The sequence below is a fragment of the Monodelphis domestica genome, chromosome 7, assembly GCF_027887165.1.
Source record: "Monodelphis domestica isolate mMonDom1 chromosome 7, mMonDom1.pri, whole genome shotgun sequence".
In the NCBI taxonomy this organism is placed as follows: domain Eukaryota; kingdom Metazoa; phylum Chordata; class Mammalia; order Didelphimorphia; family Didelphidae; genus Monodelphis; species Monodelphis domestica.
In genome coordinates this window covers 260,731,590-260,745,862 of record NC_077233.1, presented here as the reverse complement: position 1 = coordinate 260,745,862, position 14,273 = coordinate 260,731,590, and positions in this window count along the sequence as shown.

The window sequence follows — 14,273 nt, the reverse complement described above, 5'->3', positions numbered from 1 at the left end:
AGGTGCCCTGGTTGTTTTCCATGCTTTTCCCTTTGCCTTCAGTGGCTCCTTTCTCCCCACCTCCCCCTGTCATTTTTGTTTGCTAAAATCCCATTTATCTTTCCCAGCTCAGCTCAACTGGCATCTCTACCGTAAAGCATATTAGTTACTGCTTAGCCAAGTGGATGTGGTTTTTTTTTCCTTCATCTGAACATTATGTTTAATTCAGTAAAGATTTATTAAACGTCTTTTTGAGCCAGATAATGAACTACATACATACTTTAGTTAAAAGAGAAAAGCCAAACCAATCCCTACCTCCATACTGTGTGCTTTTATTTCTCTGATGACACTTGTTTTTAAGGTCAGAATCTGCTACTTTTGAGCTCTGAGTGCTTGGACAAACCACTCGCTCTTTATGAGTCTCAGTTTCCTCATCTACAAGATGAGGTCTATAAAATGACACAAATAATTTAGGAGATGGCTATGAGAAACAAAGGAGGTACTGTATATGTAAACTAGATATTGAACAGTAAGTAACCCAGAGCATGAACATGGACATAAACTCCTCCTTTTAAACAGACATATGTATGTGTAGAGCTCTCTACAGATTTCCATAGAAGTGGAAGCTTCCACTTCTGGGATAAGAGTCCCGCCTCACACTTGTCCTGGCAGGTTGGGTCCTGGGGCGGAATGACTACCCAGATTCACAGGACTCTGTGTGTCCATACACTTAAAACTCTAGGCCATGAGCCCCAGTCGGTACACTTACCTTTAATAGTTTGCCAGAGGATACAATTAGCTCAAAACAAAGGTATTTACTGTACTGAAATGGCATAGCAAGAGCAGCAGCTACAAAATATCTTCACCCCACGCCCTCCCTCATAAACCTGAAGAGCATTTCCCTATAAATACATAGGGCATCAGTGAGAAAACTTGGCATATGCTTGAAATACACTGAGAATGAGGGAGCCTTTGAGGCCAAGGCAATTCACACTTTTAGGGCTAAGTGTTTCCAGCATCTTTCCTCTTCTTGTGATCCCATGCTGCTCCCCACCTGGGCACAGGATCTTTGCAGGGTAGGCCACTCATCTGTTCTCCCTCAGCATCTTCCTCTTTGTGGCTTGACCCCCAAATGCCAGGGCCAGTTCTCTCTTAAATACATACTGGCTCACTTCTCAACTGTAAGAGAAGCTGCCTCCACTGACTGCCTCCCCTTAGGCCCCCTCTTTTTTGGACAACCCGCTTTGTTACGCTTTGTTGTGCTGTGGCCAAGGAGCATGTTGTGTGGAAAGGGAGAGAGGAGATAAGAAATCACAGCTCTCCTGACTCAGAAATTCTATCCTTTCTAATAGTTAGCTCTTCTCTTGACTTCCAGGAATTGCACTCTGAAGAGTTCCGCAGTCTTTTCTCTTCCTAGATCTGGCAAGTCAATTTTTTAAAGTCCACCAGAAGCATAGCCCAATTTCAGCTATGCAACGGCAATGTATGAGTTCTCTTAGCAACAAGGTTTTTAAAATATTCATTTAATATATTAACACTTATTTTTCTCAATTCTTGCCCGTTCTGTAATTTTATCAACTAGGCCAGGGATGGAGAGAGAATCAATCAGTTAAAAGAGTCTTGACCTTCTCAAAGGAAAATTCTTAAATGTAGAGGATAGGATTTCATCTGTAAAAGAAAATTAGGGCAATTCCTCATGCACATAAATGGAGGGACCTAAAGATAATACAGCTCTTCTTTCTACATCTTGGGACTTAGAGTCACAGCACCTCTGTGATGTGGAAAATCTGTGCCAAAGTTCTTGGCCCTCCCTTCATATCAGAGAAGAAGTCTGAAATTTTGTCTTTTCCTTTTATGGGGTGTTTACAACACCTTATTGTAAAGTTTAGGTTAAGTATTTGGTCATAGGCTATATAGTTTCTAAACTTTTTCTGGGTCACCTGCAGCTTCTGCAAAACTCCCCCCCAATTCCCATTTAATTTCTTATGTTAGCTCATGATATGTGGAAACTGCAATGGGAAAAATTGTGATGGTGAAGGGATACTAATATCTAGTATAATTACTAATAATGTGCACATAAATATAAACCTTAAAATTTCTTAGACTTATGAATGTTGGAAATTTTCCCATTTCCAACATTAGGTAGGGAGGGTCCTTCTCCTCCCTACCTGAGATTACTTTAGGACAGAAACCTTTTGCTGAACAATGGAAAGGGCTTGGACCTATGCTTAAGCATAGAACAGGAAGTTCTTCGAGTCATGATTGATTTTAGAATTGATACAATAGAGATACTTGGAATGACAGAACCAGGTCTTGGAAATTACAATCTACACCCTACTCAGTCCTAACAGGATTTAGAAAGGGCTGCAGCATAGATCAAAATTTAATTATTCCAATCTCCACCCTACTCAGGGTAACAGGATTTAGGAAGGGCTGTAGCAAAGGATCAAGATTTAATTATTTGAGAATATGACCTTCAACAGACATGTGCAAAGCCACAGACCTCTGGGCGGTCCTGGGTTAAGCTAGAGCCACCATTGGCACAGGGAAGACATGGACAGTGATTGGTAGATGTGAGAACTGAGGGGAGGGAACTTGGATGGTTTCCTTAAAGATAGAGGGGTTTGAGGACTGAGAGTTGGTTGGTGGGAGAGTTTTTGCTCTGAGAGGTGGTGCTCTGAGAAGCTTGCTCAGAAGGAGGCTGGAGGTGGAGGCCCCTGAGACTGTTTCTCCATTTTGGTCACGAGAGTGATAGGGACTGATCTCTTTTTTTGCCTCAGCTATCTAAGGGCTTGGGCCTTTTGGCCCAGCCTAAACAGAGGGGGTATTTAAGCCCTATTCCCTTCTCTCCCCTTTCTCTCTCTCTCTCTCCCTCTCTCTCTCTATCTCTAATACCTTTCTTCCTCCTGTTTGTAATTAAACTCCATAAAAGGTTGACTGCTGACTTGAGTTTTCATTAAGGAATTACATAGCTAAATTCCTTGGCGACCTTAAATTAATATATATCAGTCTTTTAAAGTGATTTCCTTGTCACATAAATAATATATATTATATACACACATACCTATATCCTGTGACTCAGTCCCTCAGCACCTAGATATGTATGTATATATATATGTGTGTGTACATATATTATGTATGTATATATATATATATTCATACACAAGCAGCTGGGTAGAGATAAATTGCTGTTCTATTTCTTCTTGTCTCTGTCTTAGTATCTCTTTCTGTTGGTCTTTGTATGCGTCTCTTTCTTCAAAATCTCCGTCTCTCTCTGCTTCTCTTTCTTAGTCTCTGTCTGTCTGTCTCTCCTCTCACCTCCCCCCTCTGAAGAGAATGAAATCACAGAGTAATCACCTGGTAGTTAGGCTGTAGAAAGAGACTTGGAGCTAAGCTGGTTTTAATGGCCAGGATGAAAAAGCAGAATCATGCTGCCCTGATGCTTAAGTTTGCCATTCAGCTACTTCCAGCCTCTGATTCAGTCCCATAGCTCTTATCACCATCATCCACAACATCAATCCACAAAAGTTGGGGAACTGGAGAGGACATCTAGACACCAAGAACATCACTCTGACTCTTGTGATCTCCATTCCATGTGGTTTCGACATGATGGATTCTCCATGTCCATCTTCTTATCATCATACTTAGCACCATACTTAGCAGCCCTTTGAACTCTAGCCTTCATTTTTGCCATATTTACCCCTCGGATCTTGGATTTCCCTGGCAATGATCACCAGAATGGTACCTATATAAGGGATCCCCACTAATAAAACACAATATAAATATAAGGGTAATGCATTCTTTCTCTTCTTCTCCCTTCTTCCCATCCTTCCCTTTGACCTAGGCCCTAGGGGATTGGGTGGTGACAAGAAAGGAGAATAAGGAGGGATGCTAGAGCAACAAAGAGATTGCTACCCTCAAGGGGAAATGGATGCAAAGACCCCTGAGCCTGTTCTCTGATGAGTTAGCTCTAGCCAAGTGAGGCTAGAGGTCCCCAACCATGTTCATACAAGCCATCTACTCTCTTGAGTTCCAGTTTGCACTGGATCAAGCATTTAATGATCTCAGGCTGTCAATTAACCAAGACCTCATCCATAAGATCTGGTGCTTGCACTTAACAGACAGTCCTATGGGAAGTGTGAATTGAACTTTCTGTGAGGACTGTGCTGACACTTTCTTTTGCTTGCTCAAGGGAGGACTCAAACTCTACTCTGCCAAGAACTTCTAGGTGACAATCATTCTTATATCTTTGAGTACTCCTGGGGTAAGAGATTGAAAAACTTGTAGTTGCTCAGTACAAATTTTATTTATTTTTTATTATTTAAAACATAAAGTTTAGACATGACTATTCACTGACAAGCAAATAGAGGCTTATTTGAAAATGTTATTAACTAGTGAATGCCAAGAAAAGAAAAATAAAGGGCCCTATCCCTGGAAGCAACTCTCTTTATATTTCCTTACAATAAACATTATATTAAATAATGTGACCAAAGAATTTAGTTTCACCTATTTGAATATTTTGGGTATAAATAACTCATACTCCGAATCATAGGTGCTATATGTGCAGCTCATAAGCCCCAATTATTATTTTGTTCAATACTTCTTATTTTCATATTTCTCTATTTAACTGTTAATAAATTACATTTATTATATTATAATGATGAATATGATATATTATACAAATGTTAATAAAATATATCTTAAATATGTACATATAAACATTTTAACATTCTTAAATATTTTAAAAAGTATTTGTTATGTATCATGAGTATAACCTAACCATATTAAAATATAATTGAGAAATATTTAACAAAATAAAATACAACAAAACGTGATAATATCAAGAATGTCACATTTTAAAACTAAGTTAATATGTGGTTTGTAGGAATCCTTATGTATAGTTTAGTGGCTCTCATTTCTATTTGAGTTTGACATCACTGGTGTGTATAATTGAAAACACCAATTCTTGACTCCATTTTACAAATATAGCCATAGTCTGTGAATTACTTTGATCCAAGAGTTTGCAAGTCAAAGGAAGATGCTATGATCTTCTAAATACGCTAAACATGGTCAAGTAAAAAATTTGTCTGAATGATATGATCGAAACCAATCACAACCCACCATGCACTGCTGCCAGCACATTGTAGTTAGGTGTCGAGTCGACAAGCATTTAGCAAATACCTACTATGTGCCAGATAAAAAGAATGAGGAAAAACGGTGCCCCTGTCCTCCAGGAGCTTACAAGCTAATGGGGGGAAACAATTTAGAAACAACTATGTATAAATAAAAAGTAAACAGGATACATTTGGGGTAATCTCAGAAGAAAGGCATGAAGATTAAGGAGACCTGGGAAAGGCTTCTTGTAGAAGGGACTTTAGCAGACACTTAGGGAAAGCCAGGAGATAGACATGAAGAAGATGAGTTCAGTCATGGAGACAACCAGTGAAAATATCTAGAATCAGGAAACTGAGAGGTGTGTGTGTGTGTGTGTGTGTGTGTGTGTGTGTGTGTGTGTGTGTGTGTGTGTAACAGTAGGGAAGCCAATGTCACTGGATAGCGGAGTATGTGCAGAGCATGTGTAAGAAGACTGGAAATGTAGGAAGGGGCCAGGTCAACTTATGAAGGGCTTTGAAAGCTAAACAAAGAATTTTATAATGGATCTTGGTGGTAATAGGAAGTCCCTGGAGTTTATAAAATAAGGGGGTGATGGGGGCAGATCTGCCCTTTAGGAAGATTAATTTGAGAGCTGACCACATGAGAATTCTAAAGCCAGCAAGCCAAGCAGGAGGCTATTGTTATAGTGTAGGAGATAAAGTCCTATTGTGGTTTGTCCTTCCCTTTTGAAGAGGATCAATGACATTATGGGGTGATGTGCTGACCTGCTCATGACTTGGATTTAAGTGAGGCAGAGAGGCATAAAGTTGTCAGACTCATTTCCTCTTCCAGAGTCATAGAAGTCCAATGGCAGGACAAAGCCAGGATGACTAGAGATGGCTCAAGGTCCAGTGGATGAGCTCGATGTCTTTGAGATCTGACCAAACTTTAAGGGCTTCCCAGTGCCTTCTTCTTCAGCTGCCTTCACGGTCAATGGAAAAAGTATTCGCATATACTGCTGGGGAAGTCTTCACCTGCTAGAGCTAGGCTAACACAAATGGGTTGAAGGTTTTTCAACCTGATTTAGTCAGGCATCCCGGACAGTTTGCCAGGTTATGTATACTCAGGTCACAACTTTTGGAAGCCACAGGTGAGACTGAGTGAAAGGTGGACATCCAAGGTGGCTGAGTAGCCCTGAAAAGGACTCAGAAACCCCTCCCACCAAAGATACTAGTCTTCCTGGCAACAATGTCAGTGAAAACATGAAGTATGTGGGAGGGATGCTACAGAAGTAGCAACAACAGGTCTTGGTAAGTGATTGGACTTAGAGATTGATGCAGAGTGAGAAGCTGAAGATAATGCCTGGACTGTGAACTTGAGCGATTACAAGAATAGGAAAATTAGGAAGAAGTGAGGATTTGGAAGAAAAAATGACAATAACAGAGAAGTTAGGGTTTGGGAAAAAAGAGAAGATTTATGTGATACAACTATCTACAAACATAGATTATAGATCAGAGGTTTATGTATCATACAGGTCTGTTGTTGGTTGTCTCTCGAACCGAGGATGACGATTGTCTTTGTGCATTTTTGTGCACAAAGACACCTGTGCATGAAGATTTAAGTGGAAAAGTCAATGCACAGAGACAGTCCCACTCTCTCGGCGTTGGAAGCCTGGGTCCAGTGGCACAAAAAGTCGTTTTGCCTGGAGACTTCCTCAGCTGCATTGGATGGCCGTGTTGTCTTTTGTGCTCCATCACACCCTAAGCACTCCACAGTGCCTTGCTGCATCGCCATCTCAGCCGTTGAACCTTCTTGTTGGTTTCTTCCATCTGTTTGGCCGAAGCAGTCTTCACATGCTGGGTGAGCAAAGCCCTGGTTCACCAGGGGTCGATGACCCGATGGCTACCCTCACAAGGTTTAGCCAGCCTGTCCAAGCCGTTGCCCGGGGTGTGGCCGCTGCCGCATGGTAGCAGCTACTAGGAGCCACAAGTGAGAGCTGGGTGTCAGGTGAGGGTCAGAGGCTGGAGAGCTGCCCTAGGAGGGCACGACAAGCCCTCCATACCAAAGATATTACCCCTCCCTGAACACCCCATACACCCCATACACATACAGGTCTAACGATCACAAAAAAAGCAAAGATTTTGAACGTGTCTATTGTGACCTAATGTAGGCCGACCAACACTAGATCTTTAAAGATGCTGCAATAATTGCATGGCCAGTCTTAGACTGAGTCAAAGGGTGTGATCATGTTCTACCTAATTGTCACTTGGTGAATGATTTAGTCACTCTAACGTAGACCAAATGACTCAGGGCAAGTCACTTCATCTTCCTATTTTTTACTTTCTCAGAGTCCTTTTTTAAAAGCCATTGTAAGAACTGCCTTATTATTATTGTTAAGAAAATTACTTTTATTAAGGTATCTGGCTACCTTGTAAATGCTGAGCACAATAGAATTTTATGAGTGAAATTGCAGCTTTCATGAGCACAACTGTAAAATACAGACTCGATCTTAAGTTGGGTAAATGGAGATCTCAGGGCAGCCAAGAAGCATTGGCTTCACATTCATGAATTGATTGAAGCCATGAAGCTTTAAGTCATAAACATGGTCCCCCCCCCAAAAAAAAATGGGAACATGATTCAAAAACCAAGAGTCTTTGAGGGGAGGCAGTCTAATGATGACCATGCTCATAGAACTGACCGATTAACTATTTTATCTAAAATCAGCAGGTGAAGTTCTACATTTTATCCCAATAAGGCTCCTGCTAGGCAGACATAAGTTACTGAAGGAAACATTAATCTGAGTCCTTGGACCAATAAACATACTGAATCCTTTTGTTGATCTTCTTTTGGGCTACATTCCTATATTTCCCCAGTTTCCCCACCATAGTCTTTTTTTCTTTTCCGATGCTGTTCCATCTTCTTTTGGTAGTCTGGATTCCTTTCTTGTAAAATGATTGTTTATCTGAAAGCAAATTTTCTACAGACTTATGGTGTCTATCAGCATTAGAGTTCCTAGGGTTCCCTGTGAGACACCTTATGTGTTAGGTGGCAGATGGACTGGGTGACTTCTGATTTTGCTGCAAACAATCCTTTCCTTTTCATGAAACATTGGAGCATTTCCCAGCAGGACTCTGCTCAATATGACTAGATCATCCATGAGACAAAAGCTGAAGGGTTTGGGAACAGCTTTCTGGCATTTAGTACTCGGCCACCTGTGTGTGTAGGACATCTAAGAAGGTACTGTTCTTGTAGCAATGTAAAAAAGAGGACTTCTCTCTTTTGTCTGTTCCATTTAATGGCAGCCAAAATAGAGAATGGAATTTTTCTGTCTCTTTAAAGTAGGCAGGGTTGCATCTTGGCCTTGAGTTTTGTCCCTCATATTTAAACACAACAAACTTCTTCCTGATATATTTCCCACAAATGTATCTGGGATGCTATTTGATGTTCCTTTAATCTTAGGGGCAAAGCCAACAACATCTCTATAAATTATGGAAGAATTAGTAGTCAGCTTTTGTGGTCTAAATATAGGCCAAGTCCTAGAGCAAGCTCCTTTAAAACATAGGGGAAAATACTGAAAAATAATACCAATTACAAGTGCCATTAAAGTTGTAGAAAAATAAAAGGCACCAATAAAAATCTTTTTTAAAAAAGCCACATTTGGGGAGAAAATGTGGTCTCCACTGGTATCCAAAGAACATTACAGAAATATAGCAAAACTCTATTGTTGATGAATCTGTGACTTAGTTCAAATTTTCTGAAAAAAAAACCCAACAACAATTTGAATTTATGCAAAGAAAGAGATGAAAATGTACACATCCTTTAACCCCAAAATTCCACTTCTAGGAACATATTCCAAGGAAATCAATGACAAATGAAAAGATCCATATACACCAAAATATTTATAGCAACATATTTTGTGGTAAAAAGGAGACACAAAATATATGTGCATTGATTGGGAAATGGCTAAACATTACATGAATATAATGAACTATTAATGTGCTATTAGAAATGTTGAATGTGATGAATTCTGAGAAGCATAAAAAAAATCTACAGTAACTGATTCAGAGTAAAGTAAGCAGATCCAAGAATACAGGTCACCTATGACCACCAAAAAAAATAGGAATCAAATAACTTCAACAACAAAGGAATTGGAATTGAATATTGTGCAATTATAATGATCAGTCTTCATACCAAACACTTCCCCATGTATTTTTACAGAGCTGGGGGACCATGGATTGTGGGACAATGCATACAATGCTGGACTTCTTTTTTCTTTTTTAAAAATTCTTCATTATAAAGGAATGGTTTTTTGGGGTAGGAATAGGTGTAGGGATGCAATGGGAAATGTAGATGATATAAAAACAAGAAGATATAAATAAAATTTTATTTAAAAAATACCGCATTTCTTGACACAACAGCTAAGCTCCAAATGCTATTTCATGGGGGAAATATTTATTCTCTTCATGAACTTAGCAACTCCCCAGGGTATGAAGTCCTAGAAGAGTGGCAGATGTGGGGAGAAAATTTGACAACACTATTACTGATGTATATAGTTGAACTTTTTTTCATCTTCCCTTTTTTATACTTCTTTAATCTTATGGACACAGGCTACAAATATTTCTATAAACTGTAGAAGAATTAGTCAGCTTATGGTCTAAATAGATGTTACAACCTTGAAATGAGCTCTTAAAATGGAGGGGGAAATGTAGATGCATATTGAAAAATAATACCAATTATAGGTGCATTTAAGTTGTAGAAAAACAAGACAGAAATCACACAGTGACACACACTGATAGAAACAAATCTCAATAGAAATTTTGTTCTAGTGCTTCATAGAGAGGAATTAAAATCCCCTCATGATAGTTATTCATCAATTCAGGAAATATTTGTGAAGTATCTATCATGTTAACAACCCTATAATGGGTGTTGGGGGAGTATATAATGTTTAAGTGAAACATAATTCCTGTCCTCATGTATCTTTTTCCCCTTTAAAATTATTATTTTTCAATTACATGTAAAAAACAATTTTTGATAATTATTTTCTGACTTTTTAGGATTTAGATTCTTTTCTTTAATCCCCCCCCCTCCTCCTTTCTTCAGGTGGTGAATAGTCTAATATAGGTTACATCAGTATTTCCATATAATACATATTTCCATATTGTTCATGTCAGGGCAAAAGACATATCACACATACAATAAAACTCTCATGAAGGAAATGAGGGAGAAGGGAGAAGATGTCAGACTTTGATTGGCACTGAGACTCCAATGACTACAGATACCATTTTCATCATGAGTCCCTTGTGGATTAAACTTGCTTTGTTGATAATGTTTTCATTCTTTGCAGATGATCATCATATAATATCTGTTACTATGCACAGTGTTCTCCTGGTTCTGCTCACTTCACCTTGCATCAATTCATAAAGGTCTTTCCATATTTTTCTTCTGTCCTCATATATCTTATGGTCTAGTGGAGGATAAAGGAATAAAAAAATAACTATGATGCTTAATAATATGTTATATTATTAATATAATATAATAAAATATAATATATTTTATATTTTTATTTATATAGAATTTATACATAATTATATAATTTATATATAATTACATAATATATGATATATATAAAATAAAAATATAATATACATACATGTATTTTATATCAGTTGTTGTTCAGTTGTTTTTCAGTCAAGTTTGACTCTTCATGAGCCTATTTGAGGTTTTCTTGGCAAATATCCTGGAGAGGTTTGCATATCTTTCTCCAGCTCCTTTTACAAATAAGGAAACTTAGGCAAGCACTGTTAAGTGACTTGCCCAGGGTCAGACATCTAGTAAGTGTCTGAGGCTAGATTCAAACTCAGAAGACAAATCTTCCTGTCTCCAGGCTTAGCTCTCTTATCTATTGTACCATTATTACCTTGGGGAGTCAGTTTCTTTCCTAAATTTCCTTAACTGTAAAATGAGGTAGGGAAGGTTGTACTAGATGCCCTCAGAAATATCTTCCAGCCCTAAATCAATGATCTTATAGAGGCATACAAGAGTTAAAGAAGAGGAAAGAGTCAAATACAACACCAAGATTTTAGGCTTGGGAGATTGGTGGCACCACAGACAGAAACAGCAGAATATTTCTGGGGAAAAACAATAAATCGGAGAGTTTAGATAGCTTAAAGTCTATAAATTTATTCATTCATTCCATGAACATTTAATGAGTCTGTTGTATGCAATGTATTATGGTATTTCTTGAGAGAGATGAGAGAGAAAGAAGGTCTTGACTGTGTTCTCAAGGCGCTTGCTGTCTGCCACAGAGGTCTTCGCCTTCTTTGTCCTTTTGTTCTTCCTTACAAGAAGATATGACCTTATGAGAAGACCTTTGGCTATTCAACAACTTCAAAGACTTTAAACCATTTTCTACAATAGTATTTGGGGACAGCATAAATACTAGGAGCTATGGAAGCCAAAGGAAGCTGTGCTAGCTTTTGCTGAACTTGAAAATCGAGTAGTAATTAAGTGAATGGTTTGTAGCTTGAATTTTTCACTCAGGTGACAAGCTACCTTATGAGAATGACAATGATATGGCTGACCTCTGCCCCGAATATCTCATTGGTTCAAGTCTAGAGGAAAATTTTGAAAACATATAATTGGCCCAGTGCTCTTTCCCCATGGGCCTGCCTTAGCCTGAATGCTTCCTAAAATATTTATTCAGAATAGCTGCTGACAAAACACTATTGCTTCTGGTAAGGCTGTAGGCTAAAAATCTTCCCCGGAATACTTACCCTTCCATCATTCCTGAAGAGGAAGGCCAGGGGAGAAGAGAGACACCAATCCTGAGATTTATTCCCTGTGGAGAAAGCAGAGTAGCAGTGAGTCCCTTCTTGTCCTTCTCTTATGCCTCCATTTATAGGATCAAAAATGTAGGAGGCCTGTTTTAATTTTGGAAGAAATTATGAAAATATTCTTGTAGATGGAAAGCAGCTCACGTTGCAGTGGATCCTAGATTTGGAAGCAGAGGACTCAAGCTCAAATTCTGGTTCTGCATAGGTGACCATTTTGATCTTGGATTTTGGTTCATTTTTATTCATGGTATAACTACTGGACCTCAATTTGCTCATCTGGAAAATAAGTGGATGGACTAAACCATCAGTTAGATCCCATCTAAATGTACAATCTTAATTGTTACATCAACCAGAATTCAGTAATGTCTTTCATAGCGTCTTACTTATATAGCAATAAGGTATCTGGCCCTTATATTCTAGTGGTCACCATCTTACAAATCCAATTTAATAATTATTAGACATATGAACTGGACTTGTAATTTTGTGGTATAGGGAAATCCTAGATGAAGGGATTCCTTTAGTCCATGCAGTTTGGCATCTTTGTGGCAACTTATAGTTTTAATGAGCTATCTAGAACTGAGAAATTAAATGATTTTTCTAGGGTCACACAGCCAAAATGACTTCATTTTCTTTTTTCTTTTGGCTTTGAGATTGGCTCTCCAACATCAACTATAGAGTGCTACCTTCCAGTCACTTATTTATATTACTTAAGTAGGCTTGAATTTATTTTATGGAATCACAAGATTTTACAGCTGGAATTCAATCCATTAAGTAAGTATTTATTAAATGCCTATACTCTTCTAGGGCAGAGAGGTGGCACAGTGGATACAGTACTGGGCCTGAAGTTAGGAAAACTTATCTTCATGAGTTCAAATTTGGCCCCATTACTTGTGTGACCCAGAGGATGTCATTTCATCCTTTTAGCTTCTGTTTCCTCAACTGTAAAATGGCAAACCACTAGGTTTTTTTTTGTCAAGAAAACCCCAAATAGTATCATGAAGAGTCAGACATGATTGGGAGATGATTGAACAACTATTTTCTGTTCTAAGTGCTGAGATAGTTTAGTGCAGTGATGGTGAACCTTTTAGAGACTGAGTGCCCAAACTGCAACCCTCATGGTGTTTGTGAGCCTCCCCCTTACCTCGGATAGGGGAGGGAAGAAGTGCTCCCATTGGGTGCTGGGCAAAGGGGTAGGTCATGTGAGAAATGTCCTCAGGCATGCTAGAGAGGGGAAGGGGAGCAGCCCCCTCCAGGACACATGCCATAGGTTTGCCAACATGAGTTTAGTGTATGGATATCCAAAGATCTTCAAAGACCTGAACCTTTCTTTTAATGAGTTTACAATCCAATAGGGAAGGTAGACAAATGACCATCATATAAAATCATGAAGAGAATGCCAAAAAACTAATAAAAGGAAACATGGAATTTATGGCAAGATTGTTATGCAATTTAGCTTTATTGAAGGGAAACACATAATGAAGTGGTGGTTGGTGAGAATGAGCTTAGGGCAGTATGGCAAGTTCTTGGATAGAGTTAGGTGCCCAATTGGGTCCTCAAAGAGAATGGTCATCCTGTTCCCAATCAGTAAAGATCTGGTAGATCTTTATAGGATTTTCATTTGAATTTGGAATGACCGGGCATTTGGGTAAGGGAGTGAGGAGATTGGACCTGGGGACCAGTGCTGATTCATGATATTAGGGAGGAAGAAAGACTCCTGGGAAAATGGAGGATAGTTGATATTAAAATCCCCTTCTCACCCTGCAAAAGATGAGGCATCTTTTGACTTTATGATTTTCATTTTTCCTGGTTTCTATTGAATTATCCATTCATTTAGAACGATTATTATTCTGATACCATTAACATAGCCCACGAATGGATACTATTTGCCAGTGGCAAACATGTTCATGCTTTCCCACATATTACTCGTAGTAAGTGTCCTATGTTTAATTCTCAGAGCTTTAGAATAGGAAACAAAATTTCTACACAATGAAGAGCTAGCATTTTCTTCATTCAATCCTTAAGATTCATGACTCTGTCAGAAGGCTTCAAAGAATCTCCCCACTACAAAACTATGAGAAATTAAGTTTCGGAAGCATTCCCACAAACATCGGGGACAGCCCTCTCACTTTATTTCTTTTCCAAGGTAAATCAGCCTACAAAGATGGGGCTTATTTTGTTGCCTGATGGGAGGTAGGCAATTAGGTCTCCATGCAGTATGGCCCATCTGTCCAGCTCCTGGTTCTGAGATACCCTTGTTTCAATGATAGCTGTACAGAAAAGAGCACTTTCCTGTTAGACCCTGGGGATTAAACGAAATGATTTGCATTTAGCTGGGGTGTGAAAAGGCAATGGGGAAGTCTGGAGCAC